The 25921-nt window shown below is 50.6% G+C and overlaps 1 protein-coding gene across 2 annotated transcripts in view; it reads left to right on the top strand.

Annotated features, from left to right (window-relative positions):
* The window catches only part of PTPRT (protein tyrosine phosphatase receptor type T), a 967960-nt gene that overhangs the window by 251393 nt on the left and 690646 nt on the right, over positions 1-25921 (top strand). The gene's annotated exons all lie outside the window — the stretch shown is intronic.

Below are 25921 nucleotides of genomic sequence, written 5' to 3' on the forward strand. Positions count from 1 at the left end.
GAGTCAGTACCTCCTTGTCCTGGGGGCTGAGTGCTTAAGGGGCATTGCCCAGCTCCCGTCGGTTCTCCCTCTAGGGGGTCTAACCAGCATGACTGGCAGTGTCTGTTCCAGGGGGAGAAAAGGTCAGGGGAGGGCCCGAACCACATGACCAGCCATACGAAAGGTCAAGGGTCTCAACAGCAAGGCCAGCGATGTGCCAGGGGAGGTCACCCAGGGGGCGAGGTCCTTGATTTCCCAGCTTGGCCTATTGCTGGGCACCCGGGGCTGCCCGGTGCCCTTGTGTCCGGGCCGTCGTCCTTGCTCTGCTCACCTCTGTCTCTCTGCCCACCCGCGCTGATGTCCGTTTGGGGCCCTGCGCTGACCGGGGTGAGGGGATGGCCCGCAGCTCCTGCAGAGGTGTCCTGTGGGTCCTGCACAGGGGAGGCCGCAGCTTCCATGCGCCTGCGTTGTCTCCGGGGGTCAGCCCTTCGCCCCGAGGGGTGGGAGCGAGCAGCTGCTGTCCTTTGCCTTGTGACCGCTGTGTCACCGCCTAGGGAGTTGGGCGGGTGATGCGGACGGAGCTGGCGGCCTTCTGGAGTTGCGTGGGAGGAGGAGGAGGAGGGCGGCCGGCGGAGTTGGACGGTCGGGCTCCAGGCTCTTCTCGCCCGTCTTTCCCGGGAGCCTGATGCACACACGCCCGGACCGGGACCAGCCTTCGGGCGGACAGGCTGTCCCTGAGCCCCGAGGGCAGCTCCTCTGAGAAACGGGGTGCATGTCTCCAGTGAGAGTTAGGTCTCCTCTCCCTTCCCCGAGACAGGAAACTCCACGGCGAGCGGCGGTGAGCAGAGTTTATGCCTGGGGACGACGGTCACAGGGCAGGAAGGCTTCCAGATGGGAGAGCCCCCTGTGCCCGTCCCGTGAGCAGGGGCCTGGAGGAACGGGCAGGGGCCTCTGGGGAGGAGAAAATCGTGTCGTTGGTTAAGTCAAGTTTGATTGGTTACCAGAGAAACACTTCAGCCTATCATTTCTGAGACAAAGAATGTGCATTTGGGGGGACCTGTGTCTGGCCTCATCATAGGGAAACAGGTGGGCACCCCAAATCTTATCTAAGCCAAATGAGGAAGGGTGGCCACTGAAGGGTGGGGATTTCTTGTCCCTCGCTGTGATCCAGGCACACAGGCCAGCACTGTCGCCAACAAGCTCTGCCCTACTCCTGAGCAGGGACATGCTGCCCGATTCACACAGAAGCCAATGCCGTGGCACCGGCTTTTGGGGAAAGAACACTTCCTGGCGAAGTTAACCAGCAGGGAGACAGGAGGCAAGGCTCAAAGCTGTCTTCCCAGCGCAGGGTCTGGGTGGAATCTAAGGGGCTTCAGCACTGGGTTTCCTAGACAACAGCCCCTTCGCTTCCGAGAGCTCTCCTGCGTTCTGGTTCCGGCCCGTCCAGGTCCTTCGGTTCCCCGGGCGAGGGGCGGGGAGGAACGTGGGTTCCCAGTGTCATTGGCAGCATGTTTTTCCTCTGCACATCCTCGGGCGGTATGACTTGCAGTTTGGTTCTGCAGTCTCTGAAGAACGACTCAGGATCTTGTGGGAAACCGAATGGGCCGGTGTCGGCTGGTTCTGCACGCGCCACCCTGCCGCCCGAACGGGCCGCGCTCTGGCGTCTCGTCGCTGGTCTCCCGGGAGAGAGAGGGCGCTGGACCTGCCCAGGTGGGCTGACTGTGCCTGCGCCTGCGCCTGGAAGTGTGGGGTGAAAGGCAGGTCAGAGGACTTGGCACCTGCGCTCAGGTGGGCGAAGAGGTTGCAGGAACTGAGGGGTGCTCCTCCCAGACACCATGATTCTGCCACTGGGAGACGGTAGCTGGAGAAATGACAAACTTCACCGGATGTGCAGCCCGCCAGCCTTCGGGAGGGACATGCCGTCTGGAAGGGCAGAGGGTGCAGGAGGGGATGACCGTTCCCACCCCCCACTCCAGCCTGCTCACGCTTCGGCCCGTTCCTCACTGGCTGCGGGACTTCCAGCCAAGGCGGTTTCCTTGTCGATGAAATGGGGACCGGGTCACCGGCCTCACCTGTGAGCTCCTGAGCACGGCAGAGTTCCCTTCCATTCTGGGTTGATGGGAAGGCAGGAATCAGTGTGATGTTGCTGGCTAGTTGTTGGACATTTCTGAGATCTTCTTCAGGTAATAAATCGGCCCTTAAAAACAGTAGCCATGTATCTGTGTCCTCAGTAGAGTGACAGACACATTGGGAGCGATATTCTAAGACAGCTACCTCCACTGCTATAACGTCATGGTGATTCACTCACACGTCACACCTCGTCACTGCACAGAGCAGAGCGCCCCGGGGAATCTGGTCCCCACCCCGCAGATGCACCACGTCACCTCGCTGGGCGGGCAGCCTCGGACCCGAAGCCCTCCTGCCCACAGAAAGCCCTTAGAGGTGTGGCCACAGGCAGAGAACAGCAGGTCTTCCCTGCAGCCTGGCTGGGCCCCAGCAAGTCTGAGAGGCCCAGAGCGTCCTGCTGTGGGGGCCTTTCAGCTGTGCCATAAACCTTTTAATAGCAGGTCAGAATGTGAAGTACGCTGTACATTGTAGTTGGACTCTCAGGCAGGCCCTGAAATGGCAGAGGCTGCAATCCTGGGAGCGATTTTCTTTCTGCTCTGACTACAGGACATTAACGAAGACATTAGCATGGCTATTTCACGGGGATGGGCCGGCGTTTGGGGTGCCTCTGCTTCCTTAATTGCATCTCACTTTTTTCCTCTTTCTCTCGGTTTATGAAGTCATCGGCTGGCGCAGTTAGGAACTAGGCCATCTCGGGAGGGGGAGGGCTTTGATAATTGGAGTTGGAACAGTGCCCTGAAGCGTGTTTTCCAGGCCCCTGCCTCACACAACTTTGCTGCTGTGCGTTTACATTTTTTAACGGTATATATATATATATTTGTTGTTGTTCAGATAGAGTGGGAAGGAGAGAGGAAGAGAGAGAGAGAGAGAGAAGCATCGACATGAAAGGGACACATCGAGTGGCTGCCACCAGCACGACCCAACCAGGGCCGGGGACAAACTGCAACCGAAGTACGTGCCCTTAGCAGAAACCGAACCCGGGTCTCTCTGGACCGCAGGCTGACGCTCTAACCGCTGAGCCAAACCGGCCAGGGCTAACTTATATTTTGTGAGAGCTCACACGTACACCGGAGGAGCACATAGGAGAGCGTATTGAACCCCCACGGCGCAGCATCACTCACTTCATCTCGTGGCCAGTTCTGTCTCACTCCAGAGAGAGCTCCATCCGCTTGCCCCGTATGTTATTGTTAATATATTTTTCCCTCCTGCTGCCCCTTGGTTGTCAGATCCTTCCCTCACCCTCAACCCCCAGCAACCACTGACCTGTTTGCGCTTCCGATGGTTTTGACTTTTCCAGCATGTCAGATACATGGAATCACGGATTGTGTAGCTTTATGGATCTGGCTTCTTTCACTTAACAAAGCGTTTGATACGTGTCCATGTGGTTTTGTGTATCAAAGCATTGTTCCTTTTTATTGCATAGTTGGTTTGAACTGGATTCTGAGCATCCAAGGACCCGTGGAGATGGCTGGCATTGTCTTCATGGCTGATTCATCCAAGTATGTGCAATGGGCCAGGCTTCTGAGGAAGAAGGGCTTTGAGCTCAGGTAGCTGTCCGCACTGATGAACGGATGTGACAAAGGACTGTGCCAGGCTGGGAACTGGAAAAGGTGCCATCTTTCTGCCTCACACCCAGAGTAGCTTCTAGGGGATACAGTGTTGGGGTTAGATTGCAGCGGCTCACCGAGGGCTGATCCCAGAGCCTCGTTCCCGAGAAGGCAGAGACATCCTGGCTGTGAAATCTGCCAAGGGGTATGTGGGACGTTTTCACAAATGAGGATGGATACAACATCAAAGCAAGACAACAAAGCAAACACTCGCAACTCTGCTCTGGCGGTATGGGATAATGTACCCTCTACAGCCACATTTATCCTAGAAAGGTAGGGATAATTCAAAATTTGGGAATTAAGTAACATATGTCACATTGATAAATTAAAATAGAACAACCGCCCTGGCCAGTTTGGCTCAGCGGTTAGAGTGTCGACCTGCGGTCCGGAGAGACCCGGGTTCGGTTCCCGCTAAGGGCACGTACTTCGGTTGCAGTTTGTCCCCGGCCCTGGTTGGTCGTGCGGGTGGCAGCCACTCGATGTGTCCCTTCACGTCGATGTTTCTCACTCTCTCTCCCTACCTCTCTCTCCCTCCCACTCTATCTGTACAAAAAATGGAAAAATATCCTTGGGTGAGGATAAAAAAAAAAAAGAACAACCATATGATTTGTTCAGTAGTCTCAAAAAGGCTTTTGATAAAACCCAATACCCATTTTGGTATGAAAAGAAAGAAGGGACCCAATACACCAAATGCTTTGTTTGACTAGAAGTTGAGAGAGAAATCCTTGTGATACTAAACCACAAAACCAACAAAAAAAACCCCAAAATCTCCCCTCAGAAAACCCAAAGCCCTATTCTAAATTTAAAAGTAATGTCATCGTTTACTATGGAAAATGAGAAACATTGATGTTGAAGCCAGTACTAAGACTGAATTGTCTGATACCCTCATCCTTTAACATGAAAAAGGTATAAATACCTTTAATAAATAATGGCGGTTATGGGTTGAATTGTGTTCTCAAAAAGAATATATGTTGAAGTCCTAATCCCCAGTGCCTCAGAAAGTTACCTTATTTGGAAATAGGGTCTTTGAAGATTTAACCACATGAAGATGAGGTTGTTAGGGTGGGCTCTAATCCCTTATGACTGGTGTCATAAAAAGGAGAAATTTCGACACAGGGACAGACAGGCACAGAGAGAAGACAATGGAAAGACAGAGAATGCCCCATGGTGATGAGGCAGAGATCGGAGTAATGCAGGTACAAGCCAAGGGACACCAGAGATTTTCAGTAAACCGCTGGAAGTTGGAGAGAGGATGGAACAGATTCTTTCTCTCAGCTCTCGGAAGGAACCCACCCTCCCGGCACGGTGGTTTCTGACTTTCAGCCCCCACAACTGCGAGACAACCCATCTCGGTCGTCTCAGCCACCCAGTCTGGGGTGTTTTGTCATCGCACCCACAGGAAACAGATGGAGTGCTCGCTGTATCAGACATTGTTCTGAGCACTTTATATTTGTGAACTCCTTTTAATGTTTGCAACTATCTTTTGAGCAAGAGATGATGATGGTTGACATTTTGTCGAAGAGCCTATGGCATAGAGACACAAGCAAACTGTCCCAAAGCCGTCTGGCTAGTAAGTGCTAGGACAGCGATTTTATTTTCATATATATTTTTTCTTTATTGATTTTAGAGAGAGAGAAAAAGGGAGAGGGAAAGAAAGAAACATCGATGAGAGAGAACATTGATTGGCCACCTCCTGCATGCCCCCCACTGGGGATTGGGCCCACAATCTGGGCATGTGCCCTGACCGGGAATCGATCCAGCAGCGTCTTGGTGTATGGGTTGATGCTCAATCACTGAGCCACACCGGCTGGGCTAGGACAGTGATTTCAAACTCAGACAGTCTATATCCTGAATGAACCCCTAACATTACCACTAGTGGAGGCATAGCAGATCCATAATAATTACAGCATGTTGGTACTGACATATTAGACACATAGATCAATGGAGCAGATCGAAAGCTCAGAAACAGATGGTGTCTGTGTAAGCATTTCACGTATGGTAGTTGTCAAGGAGTAGGTGGATCATCCAGTGTTGCCATCACAATGATGAAAGTACTTTAAAAAGCAAACCAGAGTCCAGCTGGTGTGGCTCACTGGTTGAGCGTCGACTCATGCACAAGAGGTCGCCGGTTCAATTCCCAGTCAGGGCACTTGCCAAGGTTCTGGGCCCGATCCCCAGTGGGGGGCATGCAGGAGGCGGCCAGTCGCTATTCTCTCTCATCGATGTTTTTATCTCTCCCTCTCTCTCTAAAAATCAAGAAAGGAAAAAAAAAAAAGCAGAGCAGAGTTATATTTATATACCACACCATGCATTAAAATTACTTCTGCGTGAATGAAAGATCTAAATGGATTCGCGATTTCACAAGGGCATCAAAGGCCATTGCAGGCGACGATTTCTTTCTTCTGCAGCATCGAATATCCGAGTCTCCGATAGTCTTTGTTGGCAATTCTGCCAGAGTGGGAAATGATTTACAGATTTTACTTTAGACTCAACAATGTCCAAATGGCCAAAAGAGTTCGGAGGTTAAAATAAACTAGAGAATTGTTTATAACTAACAATATAGAATAGAGCACTCCTGCGTTAGAATGGATAGACAGCCCACGGATACAGTGAGACGGACACCAACAGGCAATTTACAAATGGAGACACGCCGTTGAACTTAGGGGAAGCATTCAACCTCACCTAGGATTCAATAACCTAAAGGAAAACAGTGGGCCTCTGCAAACTGCCAGCTAAATGGAGAAAGATTACAAACAGTGATATTTAGTCCTCGTGGGGATGCAAAGGGAGGGAGCAGCCTTGCACGTCCGGAGAGCAGTGTTACTTAGAACCACTGTCCCGCAAGGCAGGGTGACTGGGTGTAGCTGCGAACTTATGTGTGTGTGCCTTTTGACAATGGAAATTAAACTTTCAGAAAAGTCTCCTAGGGGACTATGTGGATATGACCTGCGGTGTCTCTCCTTGCTTTATAAACAGTGATCGTGAAAATGACAAAAAATAAGAGAAAGGGTTTGGTTTAGTGAATTATGGGTGTATAGAAAGCATTACCGTTAGGTTTTAGAAGAATGTTTAGTGAAAAAAATATACCAGATACAGTAATGCACTTTAGAAGTGGGTTGCAAAGCTATATAGTTCGCTCTGGTTCCAATTTATTTTTAGACAATAAGTTTATATGTCTACCAGTGGAAAATAAGTCTCAAAATCCCTATGAGGAGCGGTGACTCTTGGAGAGGTAAGGTTAGAAGAGATTGCGTGTTTTTCCCCCAAATTATTTGCAGTGGAAGTGTATTTTTTTATGCAATTAGAGTAAAACTAAGAAACCTGATTAGATTTATACATAAACATATGTAGGGTGCTCCAGTATAGTGTGCACACCTTTCAGAGGTTAATTGCTCCCCCCCCCCAAAAAAAATGCCATACTGTCAGATACATGGGTGCTAGTGAGAATTTTGAATATTTGGGATTTCATGGTAGCCAGAATATAACCAGAATAGTTACTAGTTAATGTGCATCAACAGTTTCAACTTGTTAAAAATGTGTGTTGTTAAATTATGAATATATTTTATAAGCACTGTACTCCTACTAACAATAATACACACACACACACACACACACACACACACACACATAATCTTTATTGAGCACTCTTAAGATGTGCTCCGCGGACTTTTTTCTAGGTTCTATATGTTTATGGTCTCTTTGAATTCTCCTAAGAAATTCTGTAAGGGTGTGCGTGTGTGTGTACACCAAGATTCACAGAGTACATAAGTACGTCAATTTTTTTTTTTTAGTTTTGGAATGGGCACCATGATTTGAGAAAATGTTTTTATGAGTAATTGTAAAGAAGGTTCTGTGTCCTGTCGTCCCACCCACCTCAGTTGCACCCTTATTTTATGCTGCGGACTCTAACGATGCTCTCGTGGGAACCAGGACTTGCGGGGTGAAGGGCATGCTCCCCGCTCTCTGGAGGCTCACCGCAGTGTGCAGACCCAGCATGTCTGATCCTGGAGCAGAGTGTGGGCTCCCTGGGGAGCAGATGGAATGAACTCCCTTTAAGGCCCCCTCCAGCCACATAATTTCTTCTGTCTAACTAACCTTTTGATAAGAACTAGGCAGCAGAGTTTCCCTGTCTCACCTACCTTTGTTATTTCTAAAAGAACCAGGACATGGTAAAGGAGAATGGGAAATTTGCCATTAATTCTACCATCAGACAGGTCGCTGCTTCCTGACAAATTCCTGGTGCACAGACGTTGGCGAACAGGGACACAGCTCTTTCTTAAGGCCTGGGGAGCCTCCCTGGCCACATGGCCGAGGGAAAGCCACCCACAAGCTCAGAGGAGGAGGTCAGGGTCATTCTAGTGAATCCAAATCAAAGCAGTTGCAGACTCCCGAGTGTGCGGGGGACCCTAGGCCGTCCTGGGGGACGGTGGCAGGGGTGTGTCCCGGGACGGTGCCTTAGGCTTCTCTTGGAGATCTTTAGCCTAACAACCTGTGTGGATCAAAGGGAATGAGGTGACCAGCTTGACCGGATCAGCTTCAAGGTTCAAAGGTATGATTGAGGCGTGAAGAGAGAAAGGGGAGGACTCACAAGAGTTAGAAATGACCATTGGCCGCAGCATATCTCAGCAACCCAGGCAAACGTCTGAATGATAGTCTTACGAGAGCTGGCAGCCACAGCAGTGTTTTTCTCCCCCAGGTAACATCAGAATGTTTGCATGGAAGTAACTGAGTGTTGGGGGTTAGGCCAGTCCGTCTCTGCCTGAGGTCGGTCCAGTCCGTCTCTGCCTGAGGTCGGCCCAGTCCCGTCTCTGCCTGAGGTCGGCCCAGTCCGTCTCTGCCTGAGGTCGGCCCAGTCCCGTCTCTGCCTGAGGTCGGCCCAGTCCGTCTCTGCCTGCGGTCGGCCCAGTCCCGTCTCTGCCTGAGGTCGGCCCAGTCCGTCTCTGCCTGAGGTCGGCCCAGTCCGTCTCTGCCTGAGGTCGGCCCAGTCCGTCTCTGCCTGAGGTCAGCCCAGTCCCGTCTCTGCCTGAGGTCGGTCCAGTCCGTCTCTGCCTGCGGTCGGCCCAGTCCGTCTCTGCCTGCGGTCGGTCCAGTCCGTCTCTGCCTGCGGTCGGTGTTCAGTTAGGGGGTGAGGGGGCAGGTCTGGCGGTGCGGGCAGCTGGCAGAGGCCTCCGGGAGCAGTGTGGCAGGGCTGAGCAGGAGGACGCCCGTCCCTCCGGAGCCGCTCCCAAGGCCCTGGGAGGGGCCCTGGCGACATGCTCAGATAGTCATATATGTTATACAGTTAACAAAAGTGAGACACACAGTTTTTAACCACAATTGGTTAAGACGGCGGTGTGGCCCTGGCCGGTTTGGCTCAGCGGTTAGAGCGTCGGCCTGCGGTCTGGAGAGACCGGGGTTCGGTTCCCGCTAAGGGCATGTACCTCGGTTGCAGTTTGTCCCCGGCCCTGGTCGGTTGTGCGGGTGGCAGCCACTCGATGTGTCCCTTTCACATCGATGTTTCTCTCTCTCTCTCTCTCCCTCCCGCTCTATCTGAACAAAAAATGGAAAAATGTCCTCGGGTGAGGATTAAAAAAAAAAAAAGACTGCGGTGTGATTCTCTTCCAACTTTCCCTTCATCATACTTTCCTTTTTGTTGTGTGTGTGTGTGGGGGGGGGGGATGGGAAGGAGGTAGGAGTAGACATGGACATTTTAGGATCTAAATTAGATGGAAGTTGAAATTTAGCTTGGGTTAATGGAATACATATATATTTCATATATAGTATATATATTATGTACAGTGTATATAAGATACATGTAAATATTATATACTGTGCATATATGTACTATATATGAATATAAATATATACTACATAGCATATATATTGTGTGTGTGTGTGTGTGTATATATATATATAGATAGATAGATATAGATATATACTTTTTATAGCCACATATAAATGTAGTTCATCTATATGTCTTTGTTCTTATGTATAGTTATACCACCATTAACTGCCTGGTGTGGAAATGACTTGTAGAAACACAAGTCATCAAATCAAAGATTATTTGTGAATCCTGAGTACACGAAAACACTTGAAATGCCCCGAAGTATTGCAGACAATGCATGAAAGCAATTTGATAATGGTTTCCTCAGATTTGACCACAATCCTAAAGTTTACATATTACATAAACAATGACTTGTGAATTTGAAGGAAACGTTAAAAAAAGTGATTGTTAGTAATAACTACATTTCCATCCACTTGCTAGAGGGGATATTGGAGTTTCTAGTCTCTATCAAAAAATGACGCTGCAAAATTATTGTCACGAAGAGGTCATTGAGGGAATGTAGCCGGGAAGGCAGGGGAGATGTTGTCAGAAAGATAATTAATCACAGTTATCGTTATGGATTGCACAATGTTTGTGTTTCTGGTAGGCTGTTAGAAATGTGTTGTTTGTAGTGATTTTGTTTTTTTTCCACTTCAAATAAATAGTCTCCTTTCTGAGTTTGTACTCTTTTCCCTAAAGAACTGTTTACACTTCAGGCTCCACAAACTCAGACCTGCTCCTGGGAGGATAATGTTATTGTTATCTTCTCACAGATGAGGAACTTGAAACTCCGAGAGGTTAAGTAGCTTGTCCAAGCTCACAGGTCACGGGCAGGGCTCCAAGGTGCTCATCCCCATTCCTTGTGCTGCCTTCCTACGGGTTCTCTGCGTCAGCGGGGCTGCGGCTGCTGCTGGCCAGAGCCCCACAGGACATGGAGGGCTCTCTGCCCCTGCTCGTCACCGTCTGGTAGGTTGTTGCCTCTTCGGGAAGTGTCCGTTCCTGTGCTTCCTCGTGGTACAGGAGAAGTTCTTCACCTGGCTTCAGGTGGTCAGCTCGGGGGGAAGTTGTACAGTGCTGCCTGTGGCTGGTCCTCCCCTGAAAACTCTGCTTGCCATTTCTCACTCCCTTCACTCTGTCCCTGCTCTCCCCAGTCAGTTTTTTGGGGCACTCCCAGATGAGAGAAGGACCTGAGGCCTCTGGGGAGGATGGTTTAGAGACAGACAACAATAACAAACACTCAGGCATTCTTCACCTTTTCCCAGCTCCTCCCTCCCTTAGCCCTGAATTTCCACCCAGCAGTTACCACCTGTTTCCCAGAATTCCATCCACTTCCTTAACCCTGCAGTTCTCTCAAGAATGAGTTGTGTGGAGTATTCATATCTGGTCTTTGTGGGGGGGGACCCAAATTGTCTTGAAGACTTGAAGTCAATGAGAAAAAAAATATAGCAGTGTGTGGCTTCACTGGCTGCTACTTTGGCTTCCTTTTGTCCATTTCAGTCTCTACTGAGGTCAGAGGGTTTGAAAATCTGCATTTATCCACTCCCCACTATTCTCACGAGTGCTGGTTTGGATTCTGATTTTTGCATTTTTACTGTCTCTGAAATTCTTTATTAGTCCGTAGATCTGTCATCCAATCCTGTTGTCTTTGCATTTTTATATTCATTTTTCTTTGTAGTTTTCTCTTCTTGTTTCACAAAATCTGGGCCTCTGCAGCTTATTGAGGGTGCTGAAGGTATTTTTTTTTTAATCGAACAAGTATGTTTTTTTAAAAAAGTGTTTTGATGGATTATTAGAGAGAGAGAGGATGGAAGAGGAGGAGAGAGAAAGAGAAACATTGATGTGAGAGAGAAACATCTATCGGCTGCCTCCTGTATGCCCTCCACCAGGGCTCCAATCCTCAACCTGGGCTTGTGTCCTGACCGGGAATCCAACCAGCAACCCTTCAGTATATGGGATGACGCTCAACCAACTGAGCCACACCAGCCGGGGCCTGAGTGCTTTTTAAAGCAGCCTTCAGCTTCCCGGAGTAGATTGGTTTTAGAAGTCTTCTGTTCTAAGTTTCTGTGATGATTTTCTTTTCTTTTTCCTTTCTGTTTATTTTTTAAAACTCATAATTTTTTTCTGAAGATTTGTTTATTTATTTATTTTTATCCTCACCCGAGGACATTTTTGCATTCATCTTCAGATAGAGCAGGAAGGAGAGAGGGAGGAAGAGAGAGAGAGAAACATCGACGTGAGAGAGACACATCAACTGGCCGCCACCCACACAACCCCAACCAGGGCCGGGGACAAACTGCAACCGAGGCACGCACCCTCAGTGGGAACCGAACCTGGGACTCTCTGGTCTGCAGGCCGACGCTCCAACCGCTGAGCCAAACCGGCCAGGGCTGAAGATTTTATTTTTTGATTGCAGGTAGGAGGTAGCAAGGATGAGACCCCATGAGTACCTAAAACAGGTCTTATTTATTACAGCAGGCCAGCAACCTGGTTTTTCATTCATTAAACAGTGTTTCAGAACTTGGGGGTTGACAGTAAGGAAGGAACATCTAGTCTACCCAGTTAATTCCAGGCAGACACGGTTCACCATTCCATCCCCCCTTCCCAGATTACAACAAGGGCGGTCTGCCATTTGAACTTTAAAGTTCATTTCCATTTACTCCTGTTGCTAGTAACAGTTTATTGTGAGTCCTTGTTGTCATTTCTGTTGGAAGTTTTCACGTTTTCCAGAGTTCCCATAGACTTTGCAGTGAGTTTCTGAGACAGACTGTCAGGAGCTTCCAGCCAGATGCGTTTCAAGGGCCTGTGGCCAGTTGGGGGCAGAGCTCCTCTCTCCCAGGCACATCTTCCATCTTCCAGACCACCTGTAGCTCTGGTCCCCTCAGGACCAGGGCTGCGATGTGAGGTAGCAAGGGGCGGCTCTGTTGGAAGTCGTTTCTCTTCCAGAGAGGTTTAGCCGGAGGTAGTCACAGGATCATCTGCGAGGGCCTTCGCAGATTAAAAACCGTGCGTGGAGCTGAAAGTTGCTGGGAGCTGGTTCCGAAGAAGAGAAACGTATCTGTGTGTCCTGGCCATGAATTCCCAGGTGTCAGAGAGCAGGACGGAGGGGGAACTGCTTGGACGTCCTGGGTCTGTTTTTCATGCTTAGGAATCTGAGTGACGGCCCTGCTATCTCTTTTTGAAATGTTTATCAAAGGCTCCTTCCTTAATTGTTAGGACAGTGCCCACCACCCACTTGTGGTGCCTTGGTCTTAACTAGAGTCACCTAAAGGGTCATCACTCGAGGGAAAGAGTGGGCAGGCTTTTTAACAGGGGACCCGGTAGCGAAGCTGTAATTGCACTAACCCAAGGCACCGTCACCAGCCCTGAGACCCAAGGACACGTTGGGTCCACCACTCCTTTGGGACTGACAATCCTGGCGTCCTGGTCGTTTGAGCTGTGGCTTAGTTGAGGCTCCTTTGCACTCTGACCTTAAGAAGCCTTCATTCCACACTTAATGCACGTTTCACAGGCCACGGTAGGCGGAGCCCGGCTGGCGACAGACAGGTTCGCCCAGGCGTCCACTCCCCCTGTGCCGGTGCTAATACTTAGACCTCAGCGAATATTTTATCTGCACAATTACCAGTTTGGTGATTTATATAACGCTGATGCTATTATTGGGTTTAACTGACTATATGGAACCTTACCTTTTACTTTATGTAATTAAATGTTAATATACTTATGAGCACCGAGTCCATAAACCAATATCTGTTAACCGGTCCTAAAGGTTTCTTAGGATTCTGTGTGCACAGCCCTGGGCAGCGGAGAATGGGGGCCTGTGGGGAGAGGGGACAGAATCCGAATCCACAAATCTGGGGAACTAGGATGGGATTCTTATCTCGCTGGAGTCTCAGTGTCTCCATCTTTAACGTGAGAAGGAGTAATTCCCGGCTCAGAGGTGGCTGTCGTGATTAAGCGAGGTGACGCGGAATAGCGGGCCTGACATGAGGCAGAGAAGGACGCTTAGCGAGGTCACTTTCTGTGTTCACCTTATGGATTTGTTTATCGAGTGCCTGCCACCTGGTGACGAGCCACGGTGGGCGCCTTACCTGCCTTATTCTCCATGTTCTCACGGTCAGGTTCCCACTGGAACGGGGGCCGCACGGCTGCCGTTGACCCCGCGCTGTCTCCGGTGCCTAGAACGTCTGGCCCCCGTGGACACTCGATGTAAGGCTCATGGGCTGAATGTGTTCAGAGAGGACAGTGAGGACTGAGTCACCAAACCGGAGGAGTTGACCGGCTTCTCATGCAGCAGCCATTCTGACTGATACAGCTGAGGGGCCTGTGCTTTGGGGTCGGACAAAGCAATTCTGTTCCCGACTCTGCCCTTTACAAGCTGTGTTGCCTTGACGACGTTATTTAACGCCTCCCAGCCTCAGGTTCCCGCCTGGCAGAACCGTAGCTCGAATCCCAAAGAGGAGCGGACGGGGCTCTGTGAGGGGAGGCAAGGCGGTGTCTGCAGAGGGCGTGGGCTGTTCAGAGTTTCCCAGTGAGCACGGGGGCGACGTTCCCCTCGGTGGGACTCGGGGAAGCTTTAAATGACCCAGAGAGGCGCTCTCCCAGGGACTGTGGATGCTTTCCAAGTGGTGATTACAGGGGTTCACTCCTTGCTGGGCCAGGTAGGAGCACCTGGCTGTGGTCTCTCCGGAGGTTTTCTGAGCCGGGTCACCAATGGTGCCAGGGTCTGGGGTGGGGTGGGAGGACGCCACCTGTGGACCTTGTGACTGCACGTGACCGTGAGCCGCCAGGCAGTGAGCGGAGCTGGGGCAGCTGCCCTTGTTGGCTGGGCCTCTGCACAGAGGCTCAGGACATGGAGCTGCAGCCCTTCTGCCCTGAAAAATATGTTAAAAATAAATCACTCTCAGAAGAGGACATTTTCAGAAAGTCAGACGGTCCTCTGGCAGCGGCAACATTACTGGTCACTTAGGCAGTGTGGCCCAGTGACTAAGAAAGTGGTGTTTGGAGCAGGACAGCCTCGGTTCAGAGCCCAAGCCAGCCCATTCCTGGCTGTGCCGATGGGGCAAGTTGTTTAACCGGCTCTCGGTCTCATTATGCATAAAGTGTGGAAAGTGATAGTCCCCCCTCGTGGGCGCTTGGAGGGGTAGAGGCGATGATCCCTGGGAAGGCTTGGCGCAGTGCACAGTGCACAGTAGCACTCAGCAGATGCTCGCTGCTGCCTTGATTGTTCCCACTTTACAGAGGAGGAAGTAGAGGCCCCGAGGTTTCTCAGCTCCACCCGAGGTCACGAAGAGAGGGCCAGATCCAAACTGTGCATTCCCCTCTGATGCCAAGTCTGCACGCTTGCCACGTCATCACACTCCACTCGTGGCCTTTGTTCGGTTCCCCTTCAGCTAGCTCTCAGGCATCGGAGTGCCGGGCTCTTTGTTAAGTCCTGAGGACTCAGGGGCAAAGAGCACAGACACACACTTCCCGCCCTTGTGGACTTGGACTGGTGGTGGGAAGACTAAAAAAAATGAATAAGTAAGCAAACGACTTCAGAGCCACGAAGGGGTCTGACCACAGCCCCCTGGCGCAGAAGCCGCAGGGCAGTGTGGGAGAGAACTGGGGAAGGGGCTCCTTCCCACGGAACGTCCGGAGGCCTCTCTGAGAAGGCGGCGTTTGGCCTTTGATGTGGCAGATGCCCAGAGCCAGCCGTGGGAAGCCTGGGTGCGAGAACGTTTGGGCACGGGGCACGGCAGTGCAAAGGCCCTGAGGCCATCCAGGACTTGCCTTGGGGCTCGGAGGCTCTCAGAAGATGCCACGGCTCCTGCCAGACATCGGCGGAAAGCCCCTTCCTGGGTGCGAGGAAACTTTGCTCACCTTTTCCCAACAGAGCTCGTTTCCCCGACACGGCTCTGACCTGCGGCTCTCTCCCTCTTTCATTGCTCCTTCAAAAACGAACAGAAAAAAAGACATTGCCGTGGCCTGAGAGAAGCTGAAAGATGCTATTCTGGCTTCTGAGTGGGCAGAGCTCTGGCCGGGGGCCAGGAGAGCTGGGTTCTGTCCCAGCCCCGCACCCCTTTCTTTGCAGCCTTGTCCTTTTTTTTATGCCTGTCTCCCCACCTGTAAAACTAGGAGCTGGGCCAGCTGACCCCTTCCCTCTTCAAACATGGTGCAGCAGCTGAATCCCTGAATCTGCTCCTGGACTCTTCTGGAGGGGGGGAGAGAAAGACTGTCGGGTGGGGCTGCTGTTCAGGCTGGTGGGCTCTTAGCTGACTCCGCATTGAGCTGTCTCCACTTCTGACGAAGGTGAAGGCTGTCTCCGCTGTCCCCCATTCTCTCCCTGGCAGGATGACGCTGGGGTCAGACCCCACACCTGGCCTGTTCCTTTGTCTTCCCTGCCGGTCCCAGGTCCCAGTGTATGGCAGCGTCAGCGAGGTGGCCGGGCAGAGAGGCCTGCTCTCCTCCAAGCCTCTCCGGGTTCTGCTTGCCATCCAGGGCCTGGGACAGAGGGGACATGTGAGAAGACAGGAGTTTGCCCCCACATCCCGCTGTGTTCTGTTCTTGTCCGACATCCAGACATAGCCTGGGGAAGGACACGTCCTGTGTCACACGGTATGTATGGGACATTGGAGTGCCCTTGGAGAGGGTTTAAGTTGCTGCCTCTGTTACATGTGGGGCATCTGTGGCCTGAGAGCTCAGGTGATTTGGCCAAGGTCACACAGCAGGAAGTGGTGAATGACGTTGGCATTTGTAGCAGATCAGTAGCTTATCACCATGGGTACTGCTGATCCGTAAGGGACATGATGGACCAACTCCGAGTTCTTTCAGATCTGTTGTTTTAGAGATTATGGAACTCTTTCCCATTTCTAATTTAGACCTTGGGATTTAATATTAATTTAACAAAACATATTTGGTACCTCTGTGTGCCAGGAAATATTCTAAGTCTTTACAAATAGGAAGTTTACCCAATCTTTACAAAACCCCCAAGGGATGGCCCCTGTTATTGTCCTTATTTTACAGAGGGGGGAAGTGAGGCATAAATTGAATAATTTAACCAAGGTCACACAGTTAAAAAAACAGCACGGCTGGGGTGCTGACTCTAGACAGTCCACACTGAACCCCTATCAATGCCGGGTCTCACTGGGCAGAGAAGGTCATCCACTGTCCACGGTGGGTGTGTCTGAGGGCCGCTCACCTCGCTGGACTTTCTAGTTTGCAGATGGAAAAGCTGGAGCCAGGAAAAGCCAGGAGAGCGTTGGATCAGGTTCCAGAGCGTGGCTGTTTCTGTGAGCCACGACTCTCCCAGGCCACGGCGCGGCCACGGACGTCAGAACATGTCTCTGGGCTAGAAGACACCCAGCAGCAAGTTCATGATGCTCCCCTTCAAGGCCTGTTGCTATTTCCATCATGGTTGTTTTCATTCTTGGATTTATGATAATCGGCCAAATTAACCTGAGTTCCCTCACGGAGTCTCGGGGAGAAAGAACCAACAGAACAGATCAGAAGCTGTTTCCCGGTCCTTGGGGAATGCTCATGCCATCAGAGACATCACCTTATTCATAATAAATTCACTGCTCAAAGAGATGGAAAACATTTTTTTTTCTTCTATTAGGACTATCGTTTCTATCTGTGGAGTCCGTGAGTGTTTGACATTGGATGACTTTATAAAACATCCTACTAATTGGATTTGTTAAAGCAAATAAATCAAACACTAATTGGAACGTGCCCTGCCATTATTTTTGCTTACTGAATTAGATATAATGGTGTGAAGGCCTTCTTATCATATTTGTGCACTTATTTAAATACCCCCCTGGCATACACTTCTGCAAATTCAATTAGATATTCAGAAAAGGAATTCAATTTATGCAAGGCTGGTTTACATTCATTCGGGGGGCAAGACGCACCTACCCAAGACAGGCTGCTCACGATTAATAAGCTCCACGTAGCTGTGGCCCTGCCTTCAAAGCGTTTGTCTGCACGAGGGCGGAATCTGGATGCTTTGGGGGTTGGCGCACTTTACCGTTAGAACGTGTGTGTCCAAGAGCAGGGCTGGCTTCGGGGGTGTGTGACCTGTGCGGGCCGCCACCTGAAGGGGCCCCTTGCTTACTTTGTTGTTGTTGTTGTTGTTAATCCTCACCCGAGGATATTTTTCCATTGACTTTTAGATAGAGTGGAAGGGAGGGAGGGAGAGAGAGAGAAAAAATCATTGATGTGAAAGAGACACATCGATTGGTTGCCTCCTGCACGACCCTGACTGAGTCCAGGGATTGACCGTGCAGCCCAGGTGAGCGCCCTTGCCTGGGAATCGAACCCTAACCCTTCCCTCTGTGGTCCAACGCTCTAACTGCTTGGCCGAATGGTCCAGGGCCCCTTGTTTACTTTCATGCTCTGCTATTGGCCATCTTAACTTCTAAATTTTTTAAAGCCAGAGGCTCTGCATTTTAGGTTTTACTCTGGGCCCCACACATTTTGTTGCTGAGATCTGCCCTGGTTCTCAGACCTCCTGGCGTAAGGAAGTGGTCCTTGATTTGGGTCTTGGCTCTGCCCCTGGTTGACATGTGGGACTGAGTATGTCATTGACTCCAGCCTCGGCTTGCTCATCTGTGAAATGGGAAGACTACTGAACCGCTCCTTGCCCATGACGAGCACGTGCTGTATGCAGGTGAAGTGGTTAAGTCCAGGGAGCTCATGTGCTTCTCTCAGCTCCTTGTCCTCTGGGTCAGGGGTGCAGCTTCAGGGGCTGGGGGATGTGCTCCCCTCCGGTCCCAGAGGAAGGAAGAAACATGCCACAAATGAGAAATGGGAAGGACGTGTCGAAAGCACACGGCATCCAACGCTTAAATGCCGAAATGGGGTACTTTCCTGTGACTGTGTTAAAATTGGAAAATTTTACAGCATCCAAGTGAAGGTCAGCAACTATAGCCTATAGGTCCGTTCCGGACTTTTGCTGGTTTGTACTCAGCACATAAAGGAAAGATGCTTTTCCATTTTCAGACAGACAGATCACAAGAAGAACACTATTTTGGACACATGAGCTCCATGAGCAACTCAGAGTGCGGTGTCAAGAAATCACATTTTATTAAACACAGCTCTGCTCATTTTTTCTGCATGGTTTATGGCTGTCTCCGGGCTGCAGTGGCGTTGCTGAGTAGTAGTGACAAAGACTGAGTAGCCTACCGAGGTGAGCAGAATTCTAAATTGGCCCCCAAACTTCCCAGCCCCTGGGGTTCAGTCCTGCGTAATTCCTGTCCTGGGGCTAGACTGTGAAGAGGGCGGATTTCACTCCTGTGATTAGTAGGTTATGTGAGTGACAAAGGTGAAGGAATTTTGCAGATGTAATTAAGGTCCCAAATCAGTTGACTTTAGTTAATCAAAAAGGAGAGGGTCTTGGGTGGGCCTGCCTGAAGAGATGAGACCTTTAAAAGGACGCACCTGTCCAAAGGAAGGGGTTTGAGGCATGAGGGGGCCTAGAGCAGGTGTGAGAGGCTGAGTGGCTTCTGCGAGACAGCCAGCCAGGGAGCAGGGACCTCCGTCCTGTAGCTCCGAGGGACTGAATTCTGTCTAATTCCATGTGAGCTCGAACGAGGGCCCTGTGAAGAGAACCCCCCCATACTGCTTTACCCCTAAGTTTGTGGCTGTTTGTTGGGTAGAAACACTAAACCAGTACACCCACAAGGTGAAAGATTTACTAGCGGGCTTCTTATGGAAAATGTTTGCCAACCCCCGAGTCAAAAAACAATACAAACCATTTCTATAACATCTCCCTTTCCGGGGCCCCCTGACCATCTAGTCCTGCCGTGTCTCGAATCTGAATAGTTTCCGAGTGGGAGCTCCCTACACACTGGGGACAACTATGTGAGGCCTGACTGCCCCCACGTTGGTTAATAACATATCAGTTTTAGGTGTACAACTTTATAAAGTGGCATCTCTATGTAGTGTGTGCTTAACACCTGTCTGGTCTCTCTCTATCACCATATATTTGAGCAGCTCCCTTCCCCTCTGCCAACTACCATTCTGTTGTCTGTGTCTATAAGTTTGGTTTTCTGTTTGTTCATTTGTTGCTTTTTGTTTTATATCCCACATATGTATGAAATCATCAGGTTCTTGTCCTTTTTCATTAGACTTCTGTCACTTAGCATAATACTCTCAAGATCCATCCGTGTTGTTGTAAATGGCGATATTGCATCTTTTTCTTTAAAGTCTGAGAGAGATCACTGTTCTTATTACCGAAGGTGATGTCACACCCACCCCCCTTAAGATCTCCAGCTGGGCATGTCCCTTAGGAGCTCTGATGACAGGTTTCCATGCATTAAATGGAGGGGTTGGCAAAAGGGGTTGGCAAACTGTGGCCCCGGGGCAAAATCTGGCCCGCTGTCTGTTTTTATAAATAAAGTTTTATTGGCACACAGACACATCCATTTGTTTACCTGTTGTCTCTGGCTGCTTTTATGCTACAATGGCAGAATTGAGCAGTTGTGAGAGGCTGTGTGGCCGCAAAGCTGCACATAATTACTATCTGGCCCTTTGCACAAAAAGTATGTTGACCCCTGTCTTAGAGAGTGGCGGCGGTTGAACTTACCTTCGTTTGTAAACACACATACACATACAGACTCACATAGCTGTCATATAGCAGGAGCCCAACAAGCCTTGAGTTCCATGCTTAATTCAAGACTACACAGGATTGTATCAGAAATGCAGAGGCGGACACATTTATATTTTTATTGAATTCTATTCCTCTCTCATTTTCAGAAGAAGGGCTCATGTTTAAAAAAAAATTCTGATTGGCACTATAAACTTTATTTATGCTTTAGTGTATCCTAAAGTATGTATCCTGTACTATTTTTACCTCCCTTACAGATGCTGATATGCTATACATTACCAAACCCAAATGGATTTTCAAAATCCAATTTCCTGGCTACAGTTTTCCATTTCTCTGTTGACTTTTTATGCTTGACTCACATCAAGAGCATCTGGGCCTTTGGCATGTTTTGGCTTCAGCTTGTCCAGACAAATAGCTCCTCTGTCCAGTGCAGGGAGGTAGCGCGGGGCCCTTGGCTGGTGACGGCGCTGCCCTGTCTTCCATCAGTTAGGTGGGTCTTCCCCAAACCAGGACCTGTGCTTTGGAGGCTGAGCCCAATTCCTGGGGTGGGGGTAGGTCTAGGAGGGTTTTGATTGCCCCCCAAATGATTATGATGTGGTTGACATCAGTTAAATGGGGCTGCTTACCCTTTAAAACTGAATGAGGTGAGCAACCACACAAAGGTCTTTTGGGGAATCTCTCCCCCCATAAGTCTGCTGCAAGCCGTCTGCCGCACACATCTGCCCAGGTGGCCAGGTGTTCACGGCAGGCACTTTCTGTCAGTGCCTACGACCCCAAGGAATCGCACCAAGACAGATAAACACCAGGACAGATCAACATAATTTTTGAAAGAGCAAGAAGAGTTGCAGTGAGACTCAGGATCATGGGTTTGACTGGGTCCCGGGCGGCTCGCCTCTTCTGTCTTCCTTTTCTGCGGCTCAGGAGCCGGTCCCTGGCTGGCGGCGTGGCTGCCCCTCCCTGGGGCTCCTGTGAGTTCCTAGTCCTTTCTGAATCTCTGGAACTCTTGCACCTCTGCCAGCCCCCTGCCTTCCACACTAGAGAAGGAAGGCCCAGAAATGAGAAATGATGTCAGCAAACGGGGCTGTACCAGCTGGCAGGGTGCGTTACTATCAGGGTGTATAATCGGAAGCTCATAGACTCTCCATTTCTCCATCTGTCACTAGAGAAGAACGTTCAGGGAGGATTACTTAAACATATATTTATTAAGCATATTTTCTCTCCTGAGCAGCTTTTAAAATGTATCTCTGGGTCCAGCCAGACCAACAGGAAGCAGATTTCTAGGCTGCATCACTGTGGCCCTCAATGAGTTGCTTTCCCGGAACTGCGTTTGGGCGACGCTGTCCGTTTATATTGAGAATGATGACGAGAGATCGGCTCATGAGACTGGCTGCGCGCCTTTGCTGTTGGATGTTGTTTCCGGTGGTTTTCATTATGGCATATGGGATTTCTGTTACCGGCGCTCCTCTGGAGACGTTCCCGTGGGGTCTAAACACCTGGAATGGTTGTCATTCTCCCGAGCAGTTTGGCTTTTATTGTGTGAACACAGAGTGTCCAGTATCCGAATAGATTTACCTTTTTCCTTTGGTTGTCAGCAGCTCAGTGCCTGATGTGTAACCGCCTTTGAGCAGGTGGACGGACCGGCAGCTCTCTCCTCTGTCCTGCTCTTGGTTGTGCTGGTCTCGTTTGCTGTTCGCCACCACGCTGTACTTCCTGCTTCTGTGTTTCTCAGGCCACCCTACTGGTCATCTTGGACAGGAGTTGATAACGGGTAGACCAGTAGGACAGCACCCTTGGCATGGAGTCTATGTTCTTCATGTATATAACGCACGGGGCTACTTCCATGGTCATTGAAATCTGTCTTGCTTTGCAGGAGTTCCACAGAAAAAATCATGAATCCGTGTTATATACGATTTGGACGTATATACATGTGATCACATACAGGATGGGGGCCTGCTTCTAGCCTTCTCTGGGGAGGGACGCCGAGGTCCCCGAGGGATGGCAAATTCTGAAAGAGTGGGATAGAACCCACAGGTGGACTTGACTGTCCTGAAGCCAAAAGAACTCTGAGTGGAGAGGCTGCTTTTGACTCCACTGTAAGCCAGCTCCTTGTGGAAAGAAGAGAGGACTGTGGTCTGAAATTAGGAGTGGGGCCCCAGGGGTCTCAGGCCGGCTGCCCTGGGACCCCAGTATCGAAGAGCAGACTGTCAGAAGGGAAAGGCATTTGCTCATGGCTGAAGGTGGAAGCAACCCCGAGCTCTGCATTGGGGCAGCAGGGTGCCCCGGGCTGTGAAACGTGGTGTGATAGGTCCCCTTAGAGTGCTCAGGGAGCCGAGGAGTGGACCACTGATCCAGCAGACTAGGGACAAATTGTTCATGTGCCCTTGCGTGGCATCTATAAGCTGGGATGCCCAGGGGGATAACTACGAGCCCTCCTAAATTTGTCTAGAAGAAAGCAGATAATTGGTTTAATCAGGCCATTAATTAAAATGAATTAATAACTTCTCCTCTGAGCTTTGATACATCTCTATGCAAATGTTTCTGCATTGCACCTTCAGTGTACGTTGGTGTGGTGTCTTTCCCTCTACTGCGCAAACTTGATGCGGGTGAGAATCGTATCTGTTAGTTCTGTTAACTGTTAAACTATTTCTAGAATAAGCACGGGAATGGATTCAAGGGGGAGAGACCCAACCACCTTGGAGGGTCTTTATCTTTCTGCTCTCTCTCATTGCCTTGTACGTGAATGTAAACGCACTCTGGCCTGTTAGAGGTAGCATGGGTGCTGTGGTGAGGTTGCAACGATTTAAATCTGGCTCCGGCTCTTCCCTTCTGTGTGACCCAAATAGGTCACCTAACCCCCTCAGAGCATCAGTCACCTTATTTAAAAGAGGGATAAACATCTACCTCTCGACAGTTGTGAGAATTAAGTGCGAGCAAAGGAGGGGTCTTCCCTGGCATGGAGGAGATGTGCCAGAGGGCGTGTTTCTTATGTCAGTCAGGATGGGCAGGGCTCCGCTGCGGTAACAGTTAACCCCTAAGGCATCAGTGGGGTCAGGCAAGAAAAGCGGGTATTTTGCTTTTGAAAAGTTGATTGCCAGTTTACTGCCTCAGTGGCCGTCTGGGTGGCCGCCCTCCAGTGAGTGTCTTGGGGATTGAGACATCTTTCTCCCTTTGATGCCACCACCTTCCACAACAGTTGTGAAAGTCCTGGGGCAGGTGAGAGGGGGTGCTTTTGATGGGCTAGTGCTGCACACGGTGGATGTCATTTTGTTGCATATTTCCAGGGTTTGTCATGTGGTCTTCCCCCGATGCAAGGTGGCCTGGCAGCGTGGTCCTCTTGTGTGCACGCGAGAGGAGACCCAAACAGCACCCTGTACACACAGCCCTGTCTTAACCACGCTTGCCTCTCGCCCTGGAGGCTGATCTCAGCTTAGGACTGAGTCTCGGTCTGCGGTTGCCAGGAACACTTGAGGTGCCGCAGGCTGCCCTCGCTTATCAATTCCAGCACATCGGGGTCTGTTGTCGATGCTGTTGATCTGATCCATTTGTCTCCCTCCGGCTGGGCTCCAGCGTGGTGCTGGCAATTTAGGGAAAGGAGGTTGACCCTCGTGGACCCTGCAGCAGCTGCTGCTGCGTTTTGTAAATTTCAGACGCGTTTGTGTGTTGGGTTTTCATATCTGGGGCATTCCCTCTGCTCCTCTGGTCAGAGAAGGTTTCTAGAAGAGATTTGGGAGGATCGGGTGGAATTTGTCAGGCAGGCAGAGTGGGGAAGGAGCTTCTAGGTACAATGGTAAGTACGAGACTTGGAAGAGCAGGGCGACTGGGTGACGGTGTGTCTCAGTCCCTCGCGTACAGCTGGCCCGTGTCAGGCATCCCTTGAACATGTACTGGTTTCGTTTGGTATTTATGAAGCCCCTACTACGTGCCATAACCGTTTCCACTTTATCGTCTAGTGGAAACTAATGGATTACCTCCTTCCTTCCCTTTCAAAGGTCACCCTTCCCCACTGCCTCTGGGACAGTCTCCTCTGTCACCTGCTCCGCACCCTTCCTCTCGTCTCCTGGGCTTCCCATCCTCACCGGCTGTCCCATGTCAACCCACACGGCCCTTGTTCTCCCAGTTCCCCAAAGCACCAGCGACGCTTGGCTGCCGTGTGCCCCCAGGTCTCACCGAGCAGCTGAGAGTCGTGGAGGGACACCGCAGAGCAGGACCGGGAACTGTCTCCAGTGTGTGCTTACTGATTCGTTTACTTGTGCTCTGTCACTCTGTTGGCATCGAGATGGCGTGCCTCTTCAGGAGACCTCTGTGTAGCCAGGACCCGGGCTCCGCTGGATCTATGCTAAGTGCTCAATTAAATAATCGTTGAATTACCGAGCGAACGAATGAAAGCAAAGAGATATTTCCGTTCCTGCTAATGCATCAGCCACTGCCCGTCACAGGGAACTTCTCACTGGCCGTCCCCTTCTGTAGCTTCCTGCTTTCATGGTGGTTCTGGGCCTCTCTCCCCAGCTCCTTTCCTTCTTTCTCCAGCTGTCGACATAAACCATCCCCATTTCTGTTACTCTTTAGTGCACACCAATTTCATACCCAACTCACCTCCCAACCCCTGTGCTACCAAAAGAGGTTCAGCTCTCCCTCACCCAGGCCGAGACTCACTGGGGGGCGCAAGGCCAATCTTCTGGGTCCCGTACACAGCAGGAAAGGCAGGTGGGGAAGGCTTTGACCTCACTTTTCTCTCGTGGTGCTGTGACAGGTTCTGTGCTGACTCTGCGGACAGGACTGCCACCCCCACTGTGCGGAGGGAATCCTGGGAGGGGCGCATCGAGTGGACTTTGTCCTGCAGCTGAGGGGGGCGATGGTGATGTCTCCTGAGAATACAGACACAGGCAGGGACTCGTGGGGGCTGGTTTCTGTACATCGAGAAGAACCGAGTTTGGGTGTGGGACCCAGCGGGGGTTTGTGATGATGTGATGAGATCTGAACGTGAAGGAGACAAGGAAGGGGCAGTGGAAGGGATGGACTAGGCAGTGAGCCCGGGTCTAGGAGACCAGCCAGAGGCTGCTGTAGGACTCAGTGTAGGTGTTGCCTCTGCCTCTGTGTATCCTGCCGGCTCCCCTGGCATGTCCTTCCTCCTGATCTTCACCTTGGGGATGCTCACCTCCTTCAGTGCACCCCTCCACGATACTGTGGGCTCCTGCGTCTCCAGGGGACCAGCATCTCCATGGTACCTGGAGGGGCTTCCAACCCATCGCAGGTGCTTAGTAAATACATGCTTGTCAAAATCACATGGACAGCTTATTGTAAACTAGTGGATGGCTTCGATTTCAAAGGGAAACGCTTTGAACACGATCTTTATTATCTGCCAGGCGCACACTTGGCACATTCTTCACCTGCTGGGTTTTTACTTTAGGAAAATGATTTTTCAAAACTCGCTCCTATAGGGGAGGAGGTGGATGTTGAGAACTTACCCTGGGCTGGTTACTTTTGATATGTTCTTCCATTTCATCCTCACGCTACTTCTGTCGGGTGGACCGTTCCCGCCGTGTTTCAGGTGAAGAAACTGAGACGAGGATTAGACAGACGGCAACGCCTCCGGCCCACGCTGACCCAGCTTGACGAAGCCGGGGTTGGTGTCTCGTTCCGCAGGTCCCGGGGCTGCTGTGTCTGCTGCCCGGCAGCATCCCTGTGTTGCAGGAACCAGTGACAGAGGCATGCCCCGGCAGTCATCCCTTCCTACTTACAACCATTGCTGTTTACTTTCTCGGGAAGGAAGATTAAAATCAATGTAGCTAGCCTTATTAACTTTTTAAAAGAGGGGAGTCTGCAGAT

This window comes from Molossus molossus, unplaced genomic scaffold (assembly GCF_014108415.1).
Source record: "Molossus molossus isolate mMolMol1 unplaced genomic scaffold, mMolMol1.p scaffold_m16_p_6, whole genome shotgun sequence".
Lineage (NCBI taxonomy): Eukaryota > Metazoa > Chordata > Mammalia > Chiroptera > Molossidae > Molossus > Molossus molossus.